The 26,053-nt window shown below is 45.2% G+C and overlaps 1 pseudogene; it reads right to left on the bottom strand.

The window, feature by feature from the left end:
- Window positions 1-12,848: 12,848 nt before the first annotated feature.
- LOC124728292 lies at window positions 12,849-12,966 on the bottom strand (annotated as a pseudogene).
- Between the last annotated feature and the right edge of the window lie 13,087 nt (window positions 12,967-26,053).

Genomic DNA, 26,053 nt, shown 5'->3' with positions numbered 1-26,053 from the left:
ACAGCAAGGCCGTTTTGGTTAGTGTTACAAGGCGAGATCAGTCAATCATCCAGACTGTTGCCCTGCAACTACTGAAAAGGCTGCTGCCCCTCTTCAGGAACCACACGTTTGTCTGGCCTCTCAACAGATACCCCTCCGTTGTGGTTGCCCCTACGGTACGGCTATCTGTATCGCTGAGGCACGCAAGCGAGGTCCATGGTTCATGGGAATGCAAACTGTACGAACAAAAAGTCAGACTGAGATTTTCACTCTGCAGCGGAGTGTGCGCTGATATGAAACTAAGTCAGAAGTTTGAAAATATTTTTAATAATCATTTTCTAAATGTTGTGCACCCGTGGTCTAGGGGTCCGTCTGCTTTCGGCCGGCGAGCGGCGAGGACGTCTTGTTTACGTCCCGTCCGCAGAGTCGCAGTCCCGTCCGCACAGTCGCGAGCGCGCGTAGTTTGTTTACTTCCTCGCCGCAGCTAATACTCGCGTCCGTTAACACTGAGTCGCCACGGCTCATTCGTACAGAAAAGCTACCATCAAGATCAGCTTCCATCCCGACTACGCACGACCACGAGCCTTTGAAGTCGAACGATTCATCCGTGACGAAGTTCAAATACCAACACAGCACATCATCGGTATCCACCTAGCCGTCACAAGTAGCGTCGTTTACGTCAAGATGGTCGACGACGAGTTATGTCACGCAGTTGTCAACAGATGCGCGAACACTCTCAAGTTCAAACACTCCGATGGTCACATCGGAGAGGTTACTGTTGACCATGCTGGGCTAGGATTACGCACACTAAGAGTCTTCGAACTCCCTTTCGAAGTACCACCGGATGTCGTTACCTCAGCTTTCCGCCCTTGTGGGACGGTAATTAGCCACGTGGCCGAAAAATGGAACACCTTCGAGACGTACCAAGTCCTCAACGGCGTTCGACAAGTGAAAATTGAATTAAAGAAACATGTGCCGTCCTACTTAGTCATAGGTGGCTGTCGAGCAATAATAATGTACGACGGCCAACCTCGTACTTGTTCTGGTTGCGGCCAGGAGGGTCATGTGCGCTCGGCGTGTATTCAACGTCGGGTTACACAACTTCCATTGCATGACACGACACCACCTCCTACGCTCACGGCCCTCCCCCTCAATTACGCAGAGGTGACACGATCGACCGTCATGACAGACGACAACCCCCCCCCCCCCCCCCGGCAGACAGGAAGTGTTAGAATGCGCACCTGTCGTCGGTCCTGGATTGACGAACACCATTACGGTGTCTGCAGGGGTTGAAGAACGCCGCCCATCGACTCCACATGAAGATTCGGACGAGAGAATGGAACTCGACGCTAGGGGTGTACCGACCTCTGCCTTTGTCCCTGAGGGGGATGCTATACGGGAACCACAAACTCTTTCGGACACAGAAACCCACGTCCACAAACAAAGGTCACCGAGAAAACATAAAAAGCGACGTCGCACACCCTCAGACGATTGCCTCCAGCGGACGTCTTCTCCAGTTGACGACCGGACGGCCGACGGAACGACGAGGAAAATGGATGACACGAGATCGCCCTCACCTGTCACTTTGTCTGATTTTGACAAACCCGATACCGCTCTCTCGGACAAACGGATGGCCAGCACAGCGCCCGCCGTTGGTACACAACCGGAAACAACTGCGGATTCACCCTTAATCACTCAGCCCACAAGTGTTCTACCGCAGCCACCGTTAACTTACGGACCTTGGGCGGATGACATTGAAGACGATTCTACGGCCGCTGTGGTGGATGAGGAGGGGGTCTCTCCTCCCACACCCCGGCCCCTCCCGAGTAGCAACAGATGATGGCACGTACGCGGCCAGCAGATCGCGGGCCCCACCTTTTACGGCGACACTGATGGCAGCCCCCACCGCAGGAGACGATCTACAAACCTATCGCTTGACGACCATCAACATTAACACCATTCGGACACGTACGAAGTTGTCGCTGCTCCAAGACATGCTCAATGCAGCAGACGTTGACATTGTCTTTCTCCAAGAAGTCTTCGTCGCCGATTTCCTGGGTATGTATGGTTATACGGCTCATGTGTCCCACGCCTCGCCAACTAACAGTGGATTCGCCATTCTCCTCAGAGAGGGCCTCGAGGCGGACGAAGTCCGATATCTCCCCGACGCTAGAGGAATGGCCGTAACGGTGCAAGGCGTCCGGTTTATCAATGTGTACTCCCCTTCCGGAACGAATCGCCGTCGTGACCGATCGCTCTTCTTCGCAGAAGGAATAGCACCGCTTTTTCAGGGCAGGCACGATGACTTGATATTAGGGGGCGATTTCAATTGCACCCAAGCACCTAAAGATCAGCTGCCACGCCATTCACCGTGCCCCGAACTTGGGACACTCATCGGCGATCTCCAGCTAGTAGATACATGGGAACATGTCCGAGGAAATAGACCGGGATACACCCATTTCACGAGTCACTCGTCTAGTCGCATCGATAGGATTTTACGTCTTCCGTTCTCTCGCGGCAACGGTGAGTGACGCGGAGGTGTGGCCAGTAGCCTTTTCTGATCACGAGGCCTATATATCTGCCGTCACCCTTCGTCGCCAACGGGTGTGGCGCAGCCGACATCCCTGGAAATTAAACCTTGCTCATCTCGCTTCTCCGGACTGTCGACGCGCCATCGAAGACACGTGGAGTTTGTGCGTCCGCCGCCTCCCAACGTATCCTACGTCGATTTGTTGGTGGTTAACCTGCGCCAAGCCGGCCCTACGGCGAACCTTTATTACGTATGGTCGTGAGACTGCTGTTTGGAGGCGGCAGACCCTTGATTTTTATTTCACCGTCCTTCGCGAATGCACCTCCTTGCCACCCACACCGGAACGACAGCTGACAGTTCAGCGTGCGAAAGCACAGATCGTAGCCCAGATGCGCCGACACGTCGAAGGGACGATCGCCCGAGCGCGGACACAAGACAGACTCGCAACGGAACGACCCACCATGTACCACGTCATCCGAGAACGTACACTGCGAAGACGAGCGCTGATACATGCCATCACCACTGAGGACGGCCATCATCACACCACACAACGCGATATTGCTGCAGCCTTCATGACCATTACGCACGACTTTATTCTGCTCAATGTTCCGACCCGACGACGGTGACAGCTGTCTCACAACTGGTTTACGGCATTGTCCCACAGGATTTACAAACTGAATTATTGAACGACATTACGGAAGACGATGTTATCGACGCCATCGGTAAAGGAGCGACGAATAAGTCTCCTGGCCCCGACGGGCTCCCTGTGGAGTTTTATAGAACTTTCCAGTATTTACTGGCTCCCAAGTTAACAGACATCTGTCGGGAGCTTATGTCCCCCGCGGTGCCGCTCCCTGCGACCTTCGTAGAAGGAATAATTATACCGGTTCACAAGCCTAAAGGTGGGGCTCAAATACAAGATTACCGCCCGCTAACACTCGTCAACTGCGACATGAAGATATTCGCCAGACTATTAGCAAACCGTCTACGACCGACCCTACCTTACGTCATCTCGCCAGATCAGACTTCCCTAGGGGGTATCAACAACATCCACACAGCACTGTGTCGATACCGTGACTTAATAGCCCTAGCCAGGGCACGCCTCATCACGGGAGCGCTGGCATCACTAGATTTTAGCCAAGCTTTTGATCGAGTGGATCACGCGTACCTAACGTCCGTTCTCCAGCACATGCAGTACCCACAGCCATTCACAGCCGTCGTGATGCGCCTACTCCGAGGGGCGACTTCCAAAGTGCCCGTTAACGGGCGTCTCTCGCAGTCCCTCCCGATTTTCCGCTCCGTCCGTCAAGGCTGACCCTTGTCGACGTTACTATATGCTCTGGCACTGGAACCGCTCCTCTGTGGTCTCCGTCAACGCCTCACCGGTCTTACCCTACGTGACGTCACATTTCGCTGTACAGCACATGCAGACGACCTGGTTCTCGTGTTCCGCAATCGCGACGATGTCAACAGAGCACTAGAAAATCGGTCGGCATGGCCATAGGAGACGGGTTGACCCCAGCGTGTGTCGAAACCCTACAGCTTCGTGGCACTATCAAATGTCTCGGAATAGAGTTTCACGACGACATACGGCACACCACGGCTCTTAACTACCACCGCTTATTACAACAAATTCGGGTCCAGATCTTCAACCTTCGTCTGCGGACCCTCGACATTCTCCAAAGGACACACTTCGTCAATGTTTACCTCGCATCGCGCCTTCCACACATAGCGCGTGTTCTCCCAATACCGTTACTGATGGCTCGACGTCTATTAGCGGCATTCGGAGCCTACGTCAGTACAGGCCTGCTCTTCAAAGTCAGTTATGAGTCACTGACCCTTCCACCAGAAAGGAAAGGTCTTGGTCTAGTCCATGTCCACGACAGAGCTGTGGCCCTGTATGTCAGCTCACACATCAAGCTGTGGCGCCACCACCCGGAAAGTTTGACCGGTTTGCTGTTGGAGTCCTTAGCTCCGCCCTCCATTATGCCCCCACTGACGACGCAAGACATACCCCCACCCTTCTACTACTTCGGGAACTTTCACATTGAACACAGCTATGTCCGTATCGCAGTACCACCGACGAAACAGGCGTCGGCGCGGGATATATATCATGTCCTACAGCAGAGGCGCCCACCAAACATCGTGGAGACCAAAAGCCCTCAGGTTAATTGGAAGGTGGTGTGGAAGACGATTCACGCGATTCCACTGGACACAGCCGTCCGATCCACATGGTACATCACAGATCACCCGATCACGCCTCCACAAGATAAACATGGTGGAATCGCCTCTCTGCGTAGACTGCGGGATACCAGACACGGACGAACACCGTCTCACATGTGGCGCGGCAGAAGACGTATGGCGCTTGGTGCGAGAAATTTTTGTCGTATTTTCTACGAGTGATTCCGGAACACATTACACCTCGGTTTCTATTATTTCCGGATCAACAGTATTTCCCGCGCGCAAAGACCAACGCTGTCACGTGGATCCGTGCGCATGCGGTACACTACTTATTTCACGATGGACCTAAAGATGTATTAGACTTTTGGAACTACCTACAAGAACGTCATTGCAAGATCGTACGGAACCCAAAATACAGACAGTATTTTTCTAATTACTTAGGGAGTGCCCTACGCGACCCTCCACGCAGCTGGATCATCAACAGGCAGGAGAAGATACCCATTGAGTGAGCTGACATGACTAAGTTCGATTCTCGGTGGAACAACATGATATACGTGAAGACGTACCTGGATGATGAAGCGTAAGGAGAGTAACGACACACCCTTCTGCATCCTGTATGAAGCACTTTTTTCGTTTTCCCCATATACACTCCTGGAAATTGAAATAAGAACACCGTGAATTCATTGTCCCAGGAAGGGGAAACTTTATTGACACATTCCTGGGGTCAGATACATCACATGATCACACTGGCAGAACCACAGGCACATAGACACAGGCAACAGAGCATGCACAATGTCGGCACTAGTACAGTGTATATCCACCTTTCGCAGCAATGCAGGCTGCTATTCTCCCATGGAGACGATCGTAGAGATGCTGGATGTAGTCCTGTGGAACGGCTTGCCATGCCATTTCCACCTGGCGCCTCAGTTGGACCAGCGTTCGTGCTGGACGTGCAGACCGCGTGAGACGACGCTTCATCCAGTCCCAAACATGCTCAATGGGGGACAGATCCGGAGATCTTGCTGGCCAGGGTAGTTGACTTACACCTTCTAGAGCACGTTGGGTGGCACGGGATACATGCGGACGTGCATTGTCCTGTTGGAACAGCAAGTTCCCTTGCCGGTCTAGGAATGGTAGAACGATGGGTTCGATGACGGTTTGGATGTACCGTGCACTATTCAATGTCCCCTCGACGATCACCAGTGGTGTACGGCCAGTGTAGGAGATCGCTCCCCACACCATGATGCCAGGTGTTGGCCCTGTGTGCCTCGGTCGTATGCAGTCCTGATTGTGGCGCTCACCTGCACGGCGCCAAACACGCATACGACCATCATTGGCACCAAGGCAGAAGCGACTCTCATCGCTGAAGACGACACGTCTCCATTCGTCCCTCCATTCACGCCTGTCGCGACACCACTGGAGGCGGGCTGCACGATGTTGGGGCGTGAGCGGAAGATGGCCTAACGGTGTACGGGACCGTAGCCCAGCTTCATGGAGACGGTTGCGAATGGTCCTCGCCGATACCCCAGGAGCAACAGTGTCCCTAATTTGCTGGGAAGTGGCGGTGCGGTCCCCTACGGCACTGCGTAGGATCCTACGGTCTTGGCGTGCATCCGTGAGTCGCTGCGGTCCGGTCCCAGGTCGACGGGCACGTGCACCTTCCGCCGACCACTGGCGACAACATCGATGTACTGTGGAGACCTCACGCCCCACGTGTTAAGCAATTCGGCGGTACGTCCACCCGGCCTCCCGCATGCCCACTATACGCCCTCGCTCAAAGTCCGTCAACTGCACATACGGTTCACGTCCACGCTGTCGCGGCATGCTACCAGTGTTAAAGACTGCGATGGAGCTCCGTATGCCACGGCAAACTGGCTGACACTGACGGCGGCGGTGCACAAATGCTGCGCAGCTAGCGCCATTCGACGGCCAACACCGCGGTTCCTGGTGTGTCCGCTGTGCCTTGCGTGTGATCATTGCTTGTACAGCCCTCTCGCAGTGTCCGGAGCAAGTATGGTGGGTCTGACACACCGGTGTAAATGTGTTCTTCTTTCCATTTCCAGGAGTGTACATTACCTCGGTGTAGAACGTGCCGAGATATTGTTTTCTTTTTCTCAGAGCACGATGCGGTGCTAGATACATTTATTTTTGTTGTGGTATAAAGTAAAACCACATTAAGAATGTATTAAAACAGTAAATAAAAATAAATAAATAAATAATAATTCCCACAAAAGATTTCCCCTTCCCATCTCTGATTCCTTGACGGAAGAGGGGGACACTGCGACCAGGCCTCGGGTTACGACCCCTGATCGCTCTGCCTTCCCCGCCCTCCCCCACCTCCTTACAAAAAAAAAAGTGGTAAAAAAAAGGGGTAGCGTCTTTGATTCATAATCAAAACGTCTTCGGTCCTGGGTTCGATCCCCGCCACTGTCTGAATTTTGATAAATAATCAGCATTGGCAGCCGAAGACTTCCAGCATAAGAAGTCAGCCTCATTTTGCCAACGGCCTTGTCAAAGAGGGCGGAGGAGCGGATAGAGGTTCAGGACGCTCTCTTGTCCTAGGGGTGGGAAATTGCCCCTAAAGGCGGAAGAATCAGCAATGATCAACGACATGAGGATGCAGAAGGCAATGGAAACCACTGCATTAAAGACACGTAACCTGTATCCACAGGACATGTGGCCTATAATTGAAGAAGTGTCATGATGATCTCTCCATTGGCAAAAGATTCCGGAATAGTCCCCCATTCGGATCTCCGGGAGGGGACTGCCAAGGGGGAGGTTACCATGAGAAAAAGATTGAATAATCAACGAAAGGATAACGTTCTACGAGTCGGGGCGTGGAATATCAGAAGCTTGAACGTGGTAGGGAAACTAGAAAATCTGAAAAGTGAAATGCAGAGGCTCAATCTAGATATAGTAGGGGTCAGTGAAGTGGAAGGAAGACAAGGATTTCTGGTCAGATGAGTATCGGGTAATATCAACAGCAGCAGCAAATGGAATAACAGGTGTAGGATTCGTTATGAATAGGAAGGTAGGGCAGAGGGTGTGTTACTGTGAACAGTTCAGTGACCGGGTTGTTCTAATCAGAATCGACAGCAGACCAACACCGACAACGATAGTTCAGGTATACATGCCGACGTCGCAAGCAGAAGATGAACAGATAGAGAAAGTGTATGAGGATATTGAAAGGGTAATGCAGTATGTAAAGGGGGACGAAAATCCAATTGTCATGGGCGACGGGAATGCAGTTGTAGGGGAAGGAGTAGAAGAAAACGTTACAGGAGAATATCGGCTTGGGACAAGGAATGAAAGAGGAGAAAGACTAATTGAGTTCTATAACAAGTTTCAGCTAGTAATAGCGAATACCCTGTTCAAGAATCACAAGAGGAGGAGGTATACTTGGAAAAGGCCGGGAGATACGGCAAGATTTCAATTAGATTACATCATGGTCAGACAGAGATTCCGAAATCAGATACTGGATTGTAAGGCGTACCCAGGAGCAGATATAGACTCAGATCACAATATAGTAGTGATGAAGAGTAGGCTGAAGTTCAAGACATTAGTCAGGAAGAATCAATACGCAAAGAAGTGGGATACGGAAGTACTAAGGAATGACGAGATACGTTTGAAGTTCTCTAACGCTATAGATACAGCAATAAGGAATAGCGCAGTAGGCAGCACAGTTGAAGAGGAATGGACATCTCTAAAAAGGGCCATCACAGAAGTTGGGAAGGAAAACATAGGTACAAAGAAGGTAGCTGCGAAGAAACCATGGGTAACAGAAGAAATACTTCAGTTGATTGATGAAAGGAGGAAGTACAAACATGTTCCGGGAAAATCAGGAATACAGAAATACAAGTCGCTGAGGAATGAAATAAATAGGAAGTGCAGAGAAGGTAAGACGAAATGGCTGCAGGAAAAATGTGAAGACATTGAAAAAGATATGATTGTCGGAAGGACAGACTCAGCATGCAGGAAAGTCAAAACAACCTTTGGTGACATTAAAAGCAACGGTGGTAACATTAATAGTGCAACGGGAATTCCGCTGTTAAATGCAGAGGAGAGAGCAGATAGGTGGAAAGAATACATTGAAAGCCTCTTTGAGGGTGAAGATTTGTCTGATGTGATAGAAGAAGAAACAGGAGTCGATTTAGAAGAGATAGGGGATCCAGTATTAGAATCGGAATTTAAAAGAGCTTTGGAGGACTTACGGTCAAATAAGGCAGAAGGGATAGGTAACATTCCATCAGAATTTCTAAAATCAATGGGGGAAGTGGCAACAAAACGAGTATTCACGTTGGTGTGTAGAATATATGAGTCTGGCGATATACCATCTGACTTTCGGAAAAGCATCATCCACACAATTCCGAAGACGGCAAGAGCTGACAAGTGCGAGAATTATCCCATAATCAGCTTAACAGCTCATGCATCGAAGCTGCTTACAAGAATAATATACAGAAGAATGGAAAAGAAAATTGAGAAAGCGCTAGGTGACGATCAGTTTGGCTTTAGGAAAAGTAAAGGGACGAGAGAGGCAATTCTCACGTTGCGGCTAATAATGGAAGCAAGGCTAAAGAAAAATCAAGACACTTTCATAGGATTTGTCGACCTGGAAAAAGCGTTCGACAATATAAAATGGTGCAAGCTGTTCGAGATTCTGAAAAAAGTAGGGGTCAGCTATAGGGAGAGACGGGTCATATACAATATGTACAACAACCAAGAGGGAATAATAAGAGTGGACGATCAAGAACGAAGTGCTCGTATTAAGAAGGGTGTAAGACAAGGCTGTAGCCTTTCGCCCCTACTCTTCAATCTGTACATCGAGGAAGCAATGATGGAAATAAAAGAAAGGTTCAGGAGTGGAATTAAAATACAATGTGAAAGGATATCAATGATACGATTCGCTGACGACATTGTTATCCTGAGTGAAAGTGAAGAAGAATTAAATGATCTGCTGAACAGAATGAACAGTCTAATGAGTACACAGTATGGTTTGAGAGTAAATCGGAGAAAGACGAAGGTAATGAGAAGTAGTAGAAATGAGAACAGCGAGAAACTTAACATCAGGATTGATGGTCACGAAGTCGATGAAGTTAAGGAATTCTGCTACCTAGGCAGTAAAATAACCAATGACGGACGGAGCAAGGAGGACATCAAAAGCAGACTCGCTATGGCAAAAAAGGCATTTCTGGCCAAGAGAAGTCTACTAATATCAAATACCGGCCTTAATTTGAGGAAGAAATTTCTGAGGATGTACGTCTGGAGTACAGCATTGTATGGTAGTGAAACATGGACTGTGGGAAAACCGGAACAGAAGAGAATGGAAGCATTTGAGATGTGGTGCTATAGACGAATGTTGAAAATTAGGTGGACTGATAAGGTAAGGAATGAGGAGGTTCTATGCAGAATCGGAGAGGAAAGGAATATGTGGAAAACACTGATAAGGAGAAGGGACAGGATGATAGGGCAACTGGTAAGACTTGAGGGAATGACTTCCATGGTACTAGAGGGAGCTGTAGAGGGCAAAAGCTGTAGAGGAAGACAGAGATTGGAATACGTCAAGCAAATAATTGAGGACGTAGGTTGCAAGTACTACTCTGAGATGAAGAGGTTAGCATCAAACCAGTCAGTAGACTGATGACCAAAAAAAAAAAAAAATGTTGTGGATATTGTAGGATCCAGGTGTTCATTAGAAGATGGTAGGCTGTTAATGGAAGAGGCCATACCTATGCAATTTGATACAATTGAAATCTCACCCACTTCTCCCTCTGAAATTAGGAAAATAATGAACTTGCTTAAAAGCAAAAACTCACATGGAATTGATGGCATTTCCAGCAAAATACTAAAAGCTTGTTCTTAACAGATAAGTAAGATTCTCAGCCACCTGTGTAATAGCTCTCTGGAACAGGGCATTTTCCCTGATAGACTGAAATATGCTATTGTTATATCTTTGCATAAAAAGGGGGATAGATCTGATGTCAACGATTACCGTCCAATCTCCCTTCTAACAGCTTTATCCAAAATTTTTGAGAGAGTAATGTATTCAAGAGTAGCTTCACATATCTGTAAAAATGAAGTACTAACAAAATGTCAGTTTGGTTTCCAGAAAGGTTTTTCAACAGAAAATGCCATATATGCTTTCACCAATCAACTTTTGAATGATCTGAATAACCGAACACCACCCATTGGGATTTTTGTGATCTCTCAAAGGCTTTTGATTGTGTAAATCATGAAATTCTGCTAGACGAGCTCAAGTATTGTGGCATGAGTGGGACAGTGCACAAATGGTTTAATTCATACCTAACTGGAAGAGTGCAGAAAGTTGAAATAAGCAGTTCTCATAATATGCAAAGATCAGCACATTCCTCAAACTGGGGAACTAGCAAGAATGGGGTTCCACAAGGGTCAGTCTTGGGTCCTTTGTTGTTCTTAATATATATTAATGACTTGCCATTCTATATTCATGAAGAGGCAAAGTTAGTTCTCTTTGCTGATGATACAAGTATAGTAATCACACCTGACAAACAAGAATTAACTGATGAAATTGTCAATACTGTCTTTCAGAAAATTACTAAGTGGTTCCTTGTAAACGGACCCTCACTGAATTTTGATAAGACACAGTACATACAGTTCTGTACAGTGAATGATAGGACGCCATTAATAAATATAGACCTTAATCAGAAGCATATAGCTAAGGTAGAATATTCCAAATTTTTAGGTGTGTCCATTGATGAGAGATTAAGTTTGAAGAAACACATTGATGATCTGCTGAAACGTTTGAGTTCAGCCACTTATGCAATAAGGGTCATTGCAAATTTTGGTGATAAACATCTTACTAAATTAGCTTACTAGGCATATTTTCACTCATTGCTTTCATGTGGCATCATATTTTGGGGTAGTTCATCACTGAGGAATAAAGTATTTATTGCACAAAAGCGTGTAATCAGAATAATAGCTGGAGTCCACCCAAGATCATCCTGCAGACATTTATTTAAGGATCTAGGGATATTCACAGTAGCTTCTCAGTATATATACTCTCTTATGAAAATTGTTATTAACAACCATACCCAATTCAAAAGTAATAGCAGTGTGCATAACTACAATACTAGGAGAAAGGATGATCTTCACTATTCAAGATTAAATCTAACTTTGGCACAGAAAGGGGTGAATTATACTGCCACTAAAGTCTTTGGTCACTTACCAAATAGTATCAAAAGTCTGACAGATAACCAACAAGTATTTAAGAAGAAATTAAAAGAATTTCTGAATGACAGCTCCTTCTACTCCATAGACGAATTTTTAGATATAAATTAAGAAAAAAAAGAAAATAAACAAACAAAAAATTATTAAAAAAAACCCACAAAAAATAAAAAAGTTGTTATATTAACTTAAGTAATGGAAAATTTGACTCGTTCCACATCATTACGAAATATCGTATTCATGATCCATGGAACTAGTATTAATCTAATCTAATCTAATAGACCATTAGTGTTATCTAAGTTTAGTTTTATCGGGCCTGGTAATTTACGTGAGGGGCATGAACAGTATCAGGTGTTGAGTGATCACTGTGAACACCACGAAAATGCCACGTACTCCTGCCCCACAGCATTATCATCACCTAACCGTGTTGAAAGGGTCCTGATGGAGGGTCTCCATTTGCTCGGCTGGTCGATTCGTGCAACATCCGGATTTATGGGGCAATCCGACGTGACAGTAGGCAGAAGTTAGACCGCACGGTATACTTATCGTCAAGGTTCCATTCGTTCACGTCTCAGTAAGAGGGAGGATTGCCGTATTATACAACAAGTATATGTGTGTAATGGCATGTGTGTCACATCAGCGCTTGCCATCCGAGAACAGGTAATGGTCTCCTTGGAGCATTCTGTGTCATCTCGCGCTAGTGGTCGGAGGCTAACAGCAGCTGGACAAGTGAATTTGTGTCCCATGCATAAACTAAACTAAACTCCATCCGAACAGGCCATGGAGGTCCAACGGATACCGACCGACCGCCGTGTCATCCTCACTTGATGCGAATTTGGTGGGGCATGTGGTCAGCACTCCGCTCTCCCGGCCGTGTGTCAGTTTCCGAGACCGGAGCCGCTACTTCTCAATCAAGTAGCTCCTCAGTTTGCCTCACAAAGGCTGAGTGCACCCTGCTTGCCAACATCGCTCGGCAGACCAGATGGTCACCCACCCAAGTGCTAGCCCAGCCCGACAGCGTTTAACTTCGGTGACCTGACGAGAACCGGTGTTACCACTGCGGTAAGGCCATTGGCGTGTCTCATGGAAAGGCTGCCATTAACACTGCAACACAAACGGCTACGTTTGGAGTGATGCCATGACCAGGAATCGTGGACTGCTGATGAATGATGTAGCCCTGTGTTCAGTGATTAATCGCGGTTCTCCAGATCCCGAATGCCCATCGCGGCCCTTAGCATCGGGGCTACACGACCTGTGGTCCCATTCATCTTGGAGAGCACAGCAGTCTGACTTCAGTCATAGATTGGAGAGCCATCGTCTACGATTTCAGGTGACGGCTGATCGGAATTGAGGGGAGCGCACAGTAGACAACCAGCGTCCTCATTCTTACCTCTCATGTGACAGTATTGTGTGGCTATTTTTCAACATGACAATGCCAATACACACATGACGCATGTACGCGTGATGCTGAGTTACTTCTGTAGCCAGCAATATCGTCAGATCTCTCCTCTACTGAATATGCAAGGGACTAGCTCGGGTATCAACTGTGTCCCAGTACCAGTATTCAGAATATCAAGGAGTAGTTACAGCAACCGTGAGCCACCTTTCCTGAGCGGAAGATAAAACGGTTTTATGACACGCTTGCCCACCGAATCAGTGTATTCATCCGGGTCAGAGGGGGTGTAACGTCATTCTGATAAGTATGCTCACTCAGCCAAGTTCTTTGTGAATTTTACTCGGTCTTGTAATCACTGAAATAACGTCACTTACTCTCCCAACCCGTGATGTTTCGTTTCGTATCCTCCTCTCCTTCAGGCAGGTATGATTGACAAAAGGATGAATAATGATTTAGGTTTCCTGAAACTATTTCACTGTGGAATACCGTAACAATATACCTCTGTTCAGTTATCGTACTAACGTCGAAATGTCAAGTGGCCGCGGAATGTATTTTTCATTGTTTTTTTTTTCTGCGTATCATTCTCCTCTCTGAGGGAGTGGAGCGGGCTATTCTAAGACATGCTATGTACTCTCTCCACACATGGGATTGTAGGGAGTTTTATTTCGTTTCTTTTACTTACTATCGCTTGCAAAAGGTGGATTTTATTTGCAGAAATATTGGGGACAGCTCCGGTATTCACTTCACAGCCTAAGGAAAACCAGCAAAACACGGCCAGAGCTGGCGGAACGTAAATCATCTGTCACCCACAGGGAAACGCGACCTTGCGCATTACTGATGGAACCATATCCTTTTGGAACCATGTAGCGTAGGTGGAGAGATCTTCCGACAGTACGGGCAATAACACTTGCAAAAACAGTAAAATATTGTGTATCTTTAATGGGGAAGATAGAATGGAAAGATTCAGTCAAGTTGTCACTGATAATTTCTGCCCATTATTCACAGAATACCTTTTACTGGTTACCATGTTCTTGAATCTAATGCAGATTATCATGCGCCCACAGGTGACAGTCCTAGACGTTTTAAATGCTTCCTCCATAGGTACATAGCCACATCCGTAAACAAGATGAGCAGGGAAATTTCACAGTGTTGCACTCTGGTTTAACCTTCGCAATACTAAGGGAGGAGGGGTTACTTTGCGCCAACGCTTTGAAAATATTGGAATCTAATCTGGGACATTATATTTAAAATTTTGAAAAATACTTATTGTTTTTAATCATTTATTATATAAGATACCGTAACTGATTTAAATTGTTCAATAAAACTTAAAAATTTATGTGTCTTTCCACGAGAAATATCATATTGATATTTTCAGATTCAGGACTCTTCTCACAAACCTGTGTAACATTAAAAAGTCTTTTGAGAATGAAAATCAACAACAATTAACGAAATTTGAACTCTTTTTGTTGTCATAAAAGTACTCCTCCACACTGTGTATACATTACGGTAAATGGGTGCCTGTTGCTAAAATTGTGCTAAAATATCTTTTGAGGTTCTGTGCCCCACTTACGTAGGGTGGAGTAGTTAAAAGTAGCCCGCCTCCCCCTTCTATTAGTAGGCTATTTCAGTTTATTTCGTAAGTGTAGTTTGACTTTTCTCTTTACGGTCTCCAAAATGACTTCCTCGATAGAACTGAAATTGTGGAAGCATATCTGAAAACAGGTTCGATTAAGGAAATTCGCAAAATTTTTGAGGTCATGAATCCGGATAGAGGACTACCAGCAAAGAGGGCAATACAGAGTCGCACCTGCAGACCTGTGCAAAATGTAAAACGACAAAGAATTTCTTCAGTTCGCACGCCAGAAGTTATTGCAGACATTTGCCGAAGAATTATTTATAGCCCAAAGAATTTATCACGTAAATTAGCCCAACAGGCGCATATAAGTAGGAGGTGTTGCCAGCGGGTATTGAAAAGTCTTAATCTGAAGCCAAATCGTGTGACGGTTGTGCACCAATTACGGGAGGAAGACACTCAGAAACGTGTAGATTACTGCACGTGGCTTTTGCATAATATCAACGAAGATTTGTTAGACCCTTTCCATTACGTTATGAGTGGTGAAGCATGGTCTCATCTTTCCGGTCATAGGGATTCACAGAAAACAAAGTACTGGGGAAAGAAGAACCCAAACACTGTGTGTCAGCAACCACCCCATGATAAAAAAAACGGTGTTTGGTGCGGCGTAACAGGAACACGCATCATTGGACAGATATATTTTGACTCTACTCTCAACACGGTTGCATATAGGAAATTTTTGATACATTTTGCGCTCAGCTCACTGAATATGAAAGAGAATACTGCTTCTTCCAGCAAGATGGGGCAACATGCCACACGTCTAAGGTATCCCGGACGAACTGTCAGTAAAAATTTATGGCCACCTAGTTCGTCGGATCTAACAACATTTGATTTTTTTTTCATGTGGGGATACTTCAAAACAAGGGCTATGAAACAAATCCACACATAGTACAGGAACTGAAGGGCAACATCATTCGTGAAGTTGCCGCCATCGATACCCGAACTTTACGCCTGGTGTACCTGAGTATGTTTAGACGTGCACAGCTATACATGGGTTCACTTTCAGCATCTTCTATAACTGTATTTTTCATTCTGTTTTTCACTGTAAATAACTGGTAAGTCCATTACAGCTCTTCGTTTCTGTGATTTCACCCCATTTCATTTATCCTTACACGGGCTATTTTTATGTGCGCCACCCTGTACATAAGAATGTATTTAAAAAGTATATTTCAATAAAAGTTAAACATATTTAACGAAATTTATTTTTTTAAGTTTTTTTTGTTGGTGGGCACATATTACCTCCACCTCCTTGGTATTACGCGTTATGGAAAATGCGTAGATATTGCTATGGTTAACGCCGAGTCACAATAACTTGCTCGCCTTGGGTTATCTTCTACTTTCATAGCTTGGACAACAGCGCATTTTCGAGCTAAGGTGTTTGGAATGTTTTACTAGATTCCAAACCTACTATCCCGCACTGACCTTTGGTACGGTAATTGAATCCACTGCGAGTGTCGATACTTGTACTAATAAGTTTGCGGCTTACTAAATTATGGAAAAGTTAATGCAATTAATCACACCGAAAATTTGCTCACCACAGTAATTCAACAATCGCATTTCGCACTCTTACGTTTAAATATCAAACTGTTCCATCAAATAACGACATGATAAGGAAACCAAAGGGAAAACAACAAACTATGAATCCATGACTAATTTCTACATCCGTGAACCTATGTATACTTGTACTAGTCACCACAAATGTGATGAATTTTCTCATGTTGGGTACTGTTTCTACAACTGTTACAACTACTAGTGTTATATTTTCGTTCCACAACCGTGTTTCGCAATGTCTTTCAGATATTTGTCGATCCTACGGATGAGTATCTTAAATTGTTACGCGCAGTAATCACCTGGCTATCAGATTCACTTGTCATTTTTAATCGGATGACGTGTGCTTTTTTAGGCCGACGTTTAAGGCGATTACGCTAACGCTCCCAGCAGCGTAATGTCAACGTCCCGGAAAGATCTGCAGATAACGCCGAGCATGCGACAGCGTCGTGGAAAGATGAGATTTCTTGTGGTGGAAGTGAGATTGTAATCTAGGTCACGAGATAAGACAGCCATTTACTAGAAACTGTACTTTGCTGACGTGCTTCCGAAGAAGACACTTCCGCAGTAGCACGTGTAAGTCACAGACTCGCGTCAAAAGCTAGGCTAACTGGATCCATTTACACCATGTCTCTTCATAATATCTACACGCACATATAAACTGTGCAGACCACTGTGAATCCGTATGAGACTGTACGTCAATTTATAACCCCATTCCTGTCCTGATAATATATTCCATCTTTTTATCTTTCTTCGATAGAAACTGAACATTCCTGAACATAAGTATGTTTCAAAAAATGCTTCAAATGGCTCTGAGCACTTTGGGGCTTAATATCTGAGGTCATCAGTCCCCTAGAACTTAGAACTACTTAAACCTAACTAACCTAAGGACATCACACAAATCCATGCCTGAGGCAGGATTCGAACCTGCGACCGTAGCAGTCGCGCGGTTCAGGACTCAAGCGCCTAGAACCGCTCGGCCACAGCTGCCGGCCATACGTATGTTTCTGAGTGCGAAAACTGTCGTGACTCCTCAGAAACCCATAATTTCATCTGTCGTTTCCGATCCCACTCAGATTCAATTTTTTGTTTCCAAGCTTTATTTTTTTCCCTTCACATTACACTAACAGTCAAGATTCGGGATATGTGAGTCCGACCTTAGATGACTTCAGTGATAACCTTTGGAGCGTGCACTCTATGCTATGTTGTTAAAAACTTGCTGCACGGTATTTAACAGTGCGATTCACTGCGGCGGACAGAACTGTTCTAGGCAGATAGTAAATTGAACTAAACCAGGGGAAACTACTTCAGGCAGCACGAAGTTGCAATTACGTGCGGCGGAAGTTGTGAGTGCCTTGCAAGTGAACACCTGATTACGTAGTGAACTACTATGTTTCGTGAGTTAGCAGGTGATTACCGAATAAGATAATAGCTTCTCAGAATCAGCTTGATTGGCAGTACATGAATGGAGAAACTCATAAAACATAGGGAAGCTATATATAGAAGTTAAAATTAGGGAAGTCTGCCACTGTACCAACAGGAAATAATGTACGTAGAGCATTTGACTTGAGTCTTTAATAAAATCTCTAGCCCCGCTGATACTGAGTTGGTAGTAATATCGATACATAAGACTTATGAATTGCCATATGTTGGAGGCATATTACTTGATTTCAAGAGAATGGTTGTAAACATGTAGTATTAGCTACTTTTCCTTGAAGATCAGTTATGAATAATTTATTAGTGTTGTAGAAACAGCACTGAATGTCTGACATCTGGAGAAACATTGCGGAAAATCTCGAATAGTTCGTCAACTTCATTCTTTTTTATGCAAAAATTGAATTATGTGTGCAATTCTTTAACTAGTGAAATATTGTCTGAATGACAAAATGAGATGTCTAATTCCTCGTTCCTGATGGTAATTTTTGAAATTTCGCCTATAATCTTCTGCAGCTCGCAAGGTTCGAATTGAAAAGATCAATTTCCCGTAACAGTCCACATCGCGCATTTCGTGTGTGGAATGAAAAGTTTAGATTCTTGAAACGACATTGGCGTCTTCGTCTCCATCCTCCCATTTCCACCCTACGTCATCAGCTCTCCACATCTCATCCTCCATCCTGCATCATCCCCCTCATTCCATCCTCCATCCTACGTCTTCAATCTTCCATCTTCTATCATGCAGCATCCATCCCACCTACATTCTTCATCCTCCATTCGTCCAGCATACATCCTCCATCATCCACCTTTCAACTTCCATTCATCCTACATTCTTTATCCTCCCAATCCTCCAGCCTGCAATCCTCCAGCTCTGCTTCTCACCTATTCCTTAACATTCTTAATACGACAAAGGAATAAAAAAGATATTCCATAATAATTCGACAATTCATTCTGTAAGAATCAACTGTTTAGGCTGCTAAGCAGCACACATCCAACTATAGAAATTATCGCTTCGGCACTACTATTTTTAAAATGTATATAACAGAAATAATATAAGAAATAAACCCATACACCCGTAAAACACTGAAATGTTCTGTAGGAGTCGAAGTCAGATTCTTGATAGACTAAGCCCATTTCTGACAGTAGGACCATTGCCGACTCCTTCACCATTTGTCAGATTTGACCCGTTTTCCACCTGTAAGTGTGATGCTGTCTACGCACTGTCAGCTGGTAAATCACAAAAAAATTAAATGAATTCGAATAGAAAAATAAAAATGAAAAACAAAACGTAATGTTATAGCCTCTTTAGTAAAGTCTAACAAATTTTCTTGTTCATTTGATTGCCATCGAGCTTAGAACTATCTGTGCGAGAAAAAATATTTGTTGGGTTCTGTTTAGTACTTTTGTTTCCATTTGTTGTACCTTATACACAACACTAAAATCACAAGATGTCATCTGTAGCTGTGTAGCATTCACAACTTGGACGTGGTATCTACTTAAGCAGAAGCTTCGCTTTACTGGTACCGATGTGTCCTTAACTTACGAGTATTAAGCGTCGTAATGTTCTTACGGCTGATGCCAGAGTTATGGTCCAGGTGGTAAGCACTACTTGTTGGCCCAGTACCAAGTTAACTTTGGAGTAAGTGTTCTGTGTACATACCGTTGACCTCCCTGTCTCTTACTTAGCTAGAAACAGACTGCAGTAATCACAGAGCGGAAGAAATATTATTGTGGGTAAGAGCTTTGGACATTGTTGGCGAACTGATCAGCATGTTTGCTACTCCTTACACCAATGTAGCCTGTTATCCACTAGAAAATGATCAATTTACGGAAGACATTTGCTGTCATCCTTAGAAATCCTTACTATAGGACTGTCTTGCAGAAGTAAAACACAGCAGTCATCACGTAATCGGTACACGTTAGAATTCTGTCGACAAGTAGCTATGTTATATTTTGCATGGCCTGTCAAACATGAAGTTACTCAGTCGTTAACACGGATGTATCTACGGATGTTTTGGGCGTGTGAGGGCTCGTTAAGAGCAATAAAATTTAGACACACTTAAATCAGTCGAGGATACCAGCGTATGGCAATTGCCGTTATTTCCCACCTATTTAAAAATTTTTTTTAGGTCAGCAGTCTTCTGACTGGTTTTATGCAACCCGCCACGAATTCCTCTCCTGAGCCAAAATATTCATTCCGTTGTAGCAATTACGTCCAACACCTTCAATTATTTGTTGGGTATGCTGCAATTCCTGCATTCTCGTACAGTCTGTACTCTTCTCTGCTCCCTCAAGCCCGATGGAAGTTATTTCCTGATGATTACCACATGTCTTAGAATCGCGTCCCTCCTTCCTTTCTTTGTTTTCCATAGGTCCTTTTTTCGCCGATTCTGCGGAGAATCTCCTCATTTTATCTTACCATTCCATCTACTTTTCAACTTACTCCAATAGCACCTCATCCAAACGCTTCAATTCTTTCCTTTTCGATTTTCACGCAGTCCATGATTCATTTTTACATAATTCTCATAAATTTGTTCCTCAAATTAAGGCCGAAGTTTGGTACAAGTTAACTTCTTTGTCTGAGCTTGTCTGTTTTTTACTTCCACCTTATTTCGTTCGTCATGTGTTAGTTTGTTTCTGTGGTAGCTGACTTCCTTACCTCCGTCTATTTCGTAGTCCCCAAGTTCATCGCTAATCTCATTTCCGCTTCCCCTCACTAATTTCGTCTTTCTTCTATTTACTCTCCATCCATTGTGTGTGCTCATTAGACTGTTCATTCTATTCAACAGATCTTTCAGTTCTTCCTTACTCTTACTGTGTATAACGATGTCATCAGCAGATGTTATCACTGATGACCTTGCAACCGTTATTTTGATCGACGTCCTGAATATTTGTTTTATTTCCGTCATTGCTTCTTTGTGTATAGATTGAACAGCAGGGACAATCTTTCTACTCTGAGCCCTTCGTTCTTAGTCTTTTACTCTTATTTTCCCCTTCTTGCTTCTTGTACGCATGCATTAATAAAGCTGTCGCAGAAAAATCTTCACAGACCGGCGCTATCACTTGCTGTTAACGTTATTAACTGAAGACCAGAACAGAATGTGCTGACCCCTAAGGCAGACGAGCAGACTCCCAAGATGCATTCTGAAGGCAACAAAGAATCAGAAAAATCATCCCAGACCGAAAAGATGCATGTAAATTACGAAGACTTAAGCTATGAAGGCCAGGTGCGAAACTGATCTATTTTCCTGACTTAATCATTGCGCCGCCAAGCTAGTTTCTCTTATTAGTTTAATGGATTCTGATACCTCCCGTCTGTGTATGTCGCGCAAGGCCTCGAATTAATCTTAAGACACCTGCTAGCAGCTCCGTCGCCTTTGCCATATTTCACAGGACAATGGTGCGTGAAGATTAAGGGCGTTCCTTACCACCGGCCAGCTGTTGACCCAGTGCTAGAGTGCTGCAACGCTCCATGTTTGACCGGTCACGGTTCGCCTGTTGACGGGGGGACCGAGCCGCTTGTGTCCGGCCCCACACGACTCGGCTCGGTCACGTACTCGCGCCATGTCTGATGTCCGGATTCCGGACACGCGGATAACCGAGCATGACTGGTCACCGCTGACGTCTCACCTCGCCTCGCCACGGCTCGCTGCTCTGTACTGTACAAATCCAACGCGTCTCTCTCTCTCTCTCTCTCTCTCTTTTAATACAAAAGTAACGTTTCCAAGAACGGGTACGTTACACAGCTAAATTCATAGAGCACTTTCTTTTATAATATTTACTCCCGTCTTCCTAACGTCCGGGAATTTTGTTGTAAATAAAACATTGATCACAACAGACCAATCTGTGTTAATGTAATGAAATGTAAGCGTCAAATAGTGCACCTGATTATGCGAATCAGTCCACATATCAGCTGTCGCAGCACATGTTTTATTAATAACTTCCGCAATAACAGAAGGCATTATACTGCTTCGTATTGCATCAGCTTGTTCTTTGACATGTCTGCTTATAGTAGAGGGATGTGGCATGACATCTGCCACGTTAACTTTTCCATAATGCGCACCTAGATGTATTAATTCTTGGCCTAGTTCTCTGAAACCTTCACCGCAAACAGCATTAAAATGTCTCATATCTTTAGCAAACATTGCAACACACTTTGCTGTAATACTATTTTTTATTACTGCCGGTATTCCTGAAGGAGCTGTATCTTTGTGAGGTTTCTTGCAACTGTGTTTCTTTAAAAGAGTGGTTCGCGATTGGAAACACAATAATGTGGAGCAGTTTATGCACGATACGTTCCCAGTAGACGCACTGTTTTCGTCCAGTGCAGGCTTAATCCCATTAGCCGTGGGGTGACTCACACACAGCGACTAAGTGTGTGTGTTGTGCCAACTCCGGGGTGTCACACGATCAGGGAAGCCCCAACACTGACCAGACTTACCGCCGTGACGTCACGAGCTTACACCTTGACCTGGCGCATACTTTTCAGCTGACGAATTCGTGTTGCGGAAAATATACCTGGGTGGAGAGAACGTGGACGACAATAACCGACTCTATGAAGTTACTGGTAATTATCCCACAGGCCAGCTTCAGTACGGAACAAACTTAATGCTAAACAAGTTTGCAACGCTGACTGGACTAAAATAAGATTTACTGTGACAAAGTTTCTTGATGCTTTACATAACATTCCACTGTTTTGTAATTTTTATTTTCGTGTGTATTTAGCTATTCTGTGGTCATTCTATTGTGTGGTCCGCTGGTGTCCTTCCGTTGTCCATACTTTGTGATAATCGGTTCACTTTTGCTTACCTGCGATGTTAGTCTCTTAACAATAGCAGAAAAAAACGTTATTTCCTCACATTTTCCCAATAATTTCGAGCATCTCTATGGTTGGACTGGAATTTGAAACCTGGCCCTTCGTTGTAGTGTTGTGACAAGTTTATTCACCTTCTACACGACGACATTAAAACCTACGAGCTCGTTTCTATCTTATTTTCCCGGTTTGCTGTGGACAACCACAGTTCGCTCGGCAATTACAATGAAATGAATACTGTTAGCTGCTGACGGGTGTCGATATACATCAACGGGGACACTTGAAAATGTGTGCCCCGACCGGGAGTCGAACCCGGGATCTCCTGCTTACATGGCAGACGCTCTATCCATCTTTCTTTTATGCGTTTTGTTCGTTACTGTTCATTGTATTTGGTCGTAGCGGACGTCACATGACATCTGTTGAAGTTGGTTTGTTGGTACATTGACTTAGTTGCTTTATTACAGAGACCAGTCAGCTCTCTGACCGAACACGCTGAGCTACCGTATCTGAGCCACCGAGGGCACAGAGGATAGTGCGACTGCAGGGACTTATCACCAGCATGCTCCCCGTGACCCCACATTCTCACCTTATAGTCCACACACTACATTCGTAGTGCCCCTGCCATTATACCCATTACTCGAGGCAGACAATCCACAAAGTCCTGTAAGAGTTCAGGCAATTCGAGTGCATCCGCACTGAAGAGGGTCATCAGCCAGTTAGCCTTAACGATATGAAGATGGCATCTGTTCTTTCGGACATGTCCGAAAGAACAGATGCCATCTTCATTTCATAGAGGCTACACAGTCTAAGCGGTTTGCGCAACAAAAATCTAATTTCGGTAGATCCGTCAATATATTGTACGGTATATTGCACAGCCTTCAGTTTTACCCATAGAGGGTCAGTTATATAGCACGCTATGAAATTTTGCACAATGTTGTTCTATTAAGGACCCTCACACTCTTAGTACTTATTGCGCAATACTGTGTACATTAGCCCAGTACGAAATTTAGCAAACCTTATTGTGCAATCAAGACGGAGCGTCACTCGGCGCACGTCCATTCCCACAACCTCCAGCTGTGTTTGGCCGCCTCAGAGCGCATTGATGGTTTGCGCAATATAATGAAAGAGAGTGCAGAGCTTTAAAAATACTAGCCGGCCGCGGTGGTCTAGCGGTTCTAGGCGCTCAGTCCGGAGCCGCGCGACTGCTACGGTCGCAGATTCGAATCCTGCCTCGGGCATGGATGTGTGTGATGTTCTTAGGTTAGTTAGGTTTAAGTAGTTCTAAGTTTTAGGGGACTGATGACCATAGATGTTAAGTCCCGTAGTGCTCAGAGCCATTTGAACCATTTTTTTTTAAATACTGACGCTCGCTCATTACATGGCGCAATATATTGTAACGCGTGCACTGCCGAGACTGCGTGATTTGCGGAAGTGCGAACAACTGATACAGTGACGACTTATGAATATCAGTACTTCAGGAAAGACATATTAAAGGAATTATCTATTGAAATGCATCGAGGGGAGTAGTTCGATTACATATTTAACTCTGTTGCGGCGGCCGTACAATCGAACGTCATTTCTCGGCCATGGTTAACCTCGATGAAGCATTGTGTAATGTGTATGTATTGCGTACTGAACCGGGGACCTAGAAGCGACAGAGAGGCTTCGTCCCCGCCGTAGCCCTCAGAGGCCTCAGTGATTCACAACCCCACAACAGGCTACAGCAGTCCACTCACCCCACCGCCGCCCCACACCGAACGCAGTGTTATAGTGCGACTCGGTCCCCAGTCCAAAATAGACGAAGAACTATAAGTTTATATAAACGCAGTCAACACTGTAACATAGGAAATAGCTTAATTTTTCGAAGAAATACTAAACACAATAGAAGGAGTGACGCATGAGGAAACTCTTCAGTTCGGATTTGAAAACGCTTGGATTAAGGTTAAGACTTTTGAATTCTTGTGGTAGCTTATTGAAAGTGGATACAGCAGAATCCAGCACGCCTTTCTGCACAGAAGTCAAGGAGATGCGATCCAAATGGAGACTGGATTTCTGCCTAGTATAAAGTGAGTGAACGTTGTTAATTCTTGGGAATAAGCTTATACCGTTAACAAGGAACGCTGTTGAGGAATATATATATACAGGGTGTTTCAAAAATGGCCGGTATATTTGAAACGGCAATAAAAACTAAACGAGCAGCGATAGAAATACACCATTTGTTGCAATATGCTTGGGACAACAGTACATTTTCAGGCAGACAAACTTCCGAAATTACAGTAGTTACAATTTTCAACAACAGATGGCGCTGCAAGTGATGTGAAAGATACAGAAGACAACGCAGTCTGTGGGTGCGCCATTCTGTACGTCGTCTTTCTGCTGTAAGTGTGTGCTGTTCACAACGTGCAAGTGTGCTGTAGACAACATGGTTTATTCCTTAGAACAGAGGATTTTTCTGGTGTTGGAATTCCACCGCCTAGAACACAGTGTTGTTGCAACAAGACGAAGTTTTCAACGGAGGTTTAATGTAACCAAAGGACCGAAAAGCGATACAATAAAGGATCTGTTTGAAAAATTTCAACGGACTGGGAACGTGACAGATGAACGTGCTGGAAAGGTAGGGCGACCGCGTACGGCAACCACAGAGGGCAACGCGCAGCTAGTGCAGCAGGTGATCCAACAGCGGCCTCGGGCTTTCGTTCGCCGTGTTGCAGCTGCGGTCCAAATTACGCCAACGTCCACGTATCGTCTCATACGCCGGAGTTTACACCTCTATCCATACAAAATTCAAACACAGCAACCCCTCAGCGCCGCTACCATTGCTGCACGAGAGACATTCGCTGACGATATAGTGCACAGGATTGATGACGGCGATATGCATGTGGGCAGCATTTGGTTTACTGACGAAGCTTATTTTTACCTGGACGGCTTCGTCAATAAACAGAACTGGCGCATATGGGGAACCGAAAAGCCCCATGTTGCAGTCCCATCGTCCCTGCATCCTCAAAAAGTACTGGTCTGGGCCGCCATTTCTTCCAAAGGAATCATTGCCCCATTTTTCAGATCCGAAACGATTACTGCATCGCGCTATCTGGACATTCTTCGTGAATTTGTGGCGGTACAAACTGCCTTAGACGACACTGTGAACACCTCGTGGTTTATGCAAGATGGTGCCAGGCCACATCGCACGGCCGACGTCTTTAATTTCCTGAATGAATATTTGGATGATCGTGTGATTGCTTTGGGCTATCCGAAACATACAGGAGGCGGCGTGGATTGGCCTCCCTATTCGCCAGACATGAACCCCTGTGACTTCTTTCTGTGGGGACACTTGAAAGACCA

Source organism: Schistocerca piceifrons, chromosome 1 (genome assembly GCF_021461385.2).
Source record: "Schistocerca piceifrons isolate TAMUIC-IGC-003096 chromosome 1, iqSchPice1.1, whole genome shotgun sequence".
In the NCBI taxonomy this organism is placed as follows: Eukaryota; Metazoa; Arthropoda; class Insecta; order Orthoptera; family Acrididae; genus Schistocerca; species Schistocerca piceifrons.
The sequence above is the reverse complement of the archived record's forward strand: the minus strand, read 5'-3'. Positions and strand labels throughout refer to the sequence as shown.